The sequence below is a fragment of the Aplysia californica genome, unplaced genomic scaffold (genome assembly GCF_000002075.1).
Source record: "Aplysia californica isolate F4 #8 unplaced genomic scaffold, AplCal3.0 scaffold00624, whole genome shotgun sequence".
Taxonomy (NCBI): domain Eukaryota; kingdom Metazoa; phylum Mollusca; class Gastropoda; order Aplysiida; family Aplysiidae; genus Aplysia; species Aplysia californica.
The window spans coordinates 379,521-382,247 of record NW_004797894.1 but is presented as its reverse complement, the minus strand read 5'-3'; the positions used below and the strand labels follow the sequence as shown (position 1 = coordinate 382,247).

General features: G+C 43.2%; 1 protein-coding gene across 3 annotated transcripts in view; it reads right to left on the bottom strand.

Moving 5' to 3' along the window:
- Positions 1-2,727, bottom strand: part of LOC101846379 (membrane-bound transcription factor site-1 protease) — a 107,219-nt gene that overhangs the window by 28,386 nt on the left and 76,106 nt on the right. The window lies entirely within an intron of this gene.

The following is a 2,727-nucleotide window of genomic DNA, read 5'->3' as shown; positions in this document are numbered from 1 at the left end:
AGAGAGAGAGAGAGAGAGAGAGAGAGAGAGAGAGAGAGAGAGAGAGAGAGAGTAATGCTTCACTATGCCACAGAATACAATTGTCTCACAGAAAAGAAAAAAAACAGAAAAAATACTACATCTCTTGTCTTAACTTTCAGAATGGATCAAGCGTGGACTGTTTCAATAATGAGTCTTTCAATTCCGTTGAACAACACTCTAAAAATAAACACCATGGTAAACACCTTGCAGTTTTAACCGGTATTTATAATCATTGGTTCTAACCAGGAACAAAGGTCGTGGGTGGTTGGAGAGTGCTCTGGCGTGGTTTGTTCCTATCAAACATCTATTGCCCCTATCTTTCCTCCCTTTTTGTGTTTGCTACTCTCATGCAATACCTTTAATCTTCGGAACTTATTATAAGACCTATTTGTGTTGCAAGCGCAGTAAAACTCTTACATGAGGAAAAAAGAAAGAACAAAGGTCCAATTTCTAGAGCAAATAACTCATCGGCACGGCTTACATAACTGCGTGGTCCACCGCTGGGAACGTCATCGGAATAACACGGTAGAACCTTTGGGAATTTTCGCACGAAAACAGAGCAGAAAACGAACACGAAGACATAATCATCAAGACTGAAAAGGGCATGTGCGTGAGTGTGCATGTGAGTGCGCATGTGAGAGTACATGTGAGGGTGTTCAGAACTCTCCAGAACTGGTAGCTCTGTTCGTTTCAGCAAGTGTTTCTATGAGACACGTAAAGAAAAGCAAAACAGCGCAAAGACGTGCAGACCGCCACATCCAACCAGGAACTCATTGCAACCAACACTTCCATACCCTAGAATAATTAAAAAGTTCCAATTGCTTAGTACCTGGTTTTGAGAAATTTGACGTTTTAAAAAATATTAAGTTTCACAACATGTCAAGCTTTTTCGAATGAAATTTTTTTTATATCTCAATCACGACTCTGAATAATTTTACGATTTTGATGGAGCAGATAGAACAAGTGGTTTCTGACCTCATGGCCTTAGAAACTGAAAACGGCCAAAAAGAGGTCAGACAAAACTTAGAAAATATTAACCTGCGCCGGTTTAATCAACCATTATTAGCGCCATAATCACTTGCCACGCAATGAATACAGCTCAAACGCAATCATTCTGTGGTCACAAAACAATGCAAGCTATCGAGCAAGTTCTGGCTGGTAGGAAGACGGAACTGGTATAGGTCCTCCTACTTCACTGCTATTGTTACCTCTCTGTTGTTTTTGTTTAATTTTAGCTAGTGATTTTACGGCACTTGCAGCACAATAAGGTCATAAATATAAGTGCCGATGATTAGAGGTGTTACAAGGGAGTAACAAACACAAAAAAGAAGGAGGAAAGATCAGGACGATAAATGTTCGATAGGAAAGAAGGAACAAACCACACCAGAGCACCCGCCAACCACCCACTCTCTGTTGTTTCAGTCCGGGTTTCTAGCTTAGTCCCGGCGCTAAATGACCCTAATCCCACCGAGGTGCTTCACTGTACTTAAACAAACCAACAAAAATAGCATGTAAGTTGTAAGCTATTCTTTTCACCCTTCCACTTAATCCTCGTCACCCATTCCCTTCCCTCCCTCAAGCAAACGTTCTCCTTTCTTTTATCGGCCAACATCGTGCTGAAATTCGTCCCCGGCATCTGTGGTGTAGAGATTAAGCGCTTCGCTTTCGCACGCAGGAGACCGGAGTTCGATTCCCGAGTGGGGAGAAAATTGTTGTCGAGTATCTCGGTCTTTCTACTGAGATACTGTATCCCTCTCGGCCCGAGTTGACACAGACAGTCCGGGTCGGAAGCCCGCCTCCTAAATGATCTAAATTGTGTCGATGGGGGGTGTAAAAATCACCAGCATAAAAAAAAGAAACTAATTATTGAAATGTGTCGCATGTGAACATCCAAAGCGCGTGATGTTATTAGCGCGACTGAGAAATACAATCGAAAATGTCTAAGACGTCCACCCACTACCGAGGAGAAAAGTGGCCGTCGTAGAGGTGGGTACCTTACACAGTCTCATTATAATCTAAAGAAAAACACACACACAAAAACCCAACCAGAACAAAAACAAAACAGGCGACAAATGGAGAGAAGCAGGTTGTACAAGTGACTGTCTTATACAGGTGGTCGTTAGAGCAGGCCCGACTTTCGAGGCACACAATACGCCAGGCCAGTAGGAGTTGACAACAAAACGCACATCTGAGACGTGTACCGGTAGAGAGTACCATCTGCACGCCACAAGTTCACTAGATATATAAGATCTTTGTATTGGCCACGCCACGAAAAATGACGCGATTCAACAGGTCTCTGTTCATTTTAGTAAGAGTTTTACGGCACTTGCAACGCACTGAGGTCATATAAGTGCCGAAGATTAGAGGTGTTACAAGAGAGTAACAAACACAAAAAAGAAGCAGGGGAGATAAGGACGATAGATGTTTGATAGGAAAGAAGAAGCAAACCACACCATAGCACCCGCCAACCAACCACTCCAACTGTGCGAGGAACACACAATATGGCATCAGCAGGAGCCGACGACAACAAAACGCACATCCGAGACGTGTACCGGTAGTAGAGGAGAGCCATCTGCACGCCACAAGTTCACTAGATATAGAATCTATATGATCTTTGTATTGGCCGGGCCACGAAAGATGACGCGATTCAACAGGTCTGAGTGCAAACACTGGATATATGTTCACTCTGGAGGTGCGTAATTATGT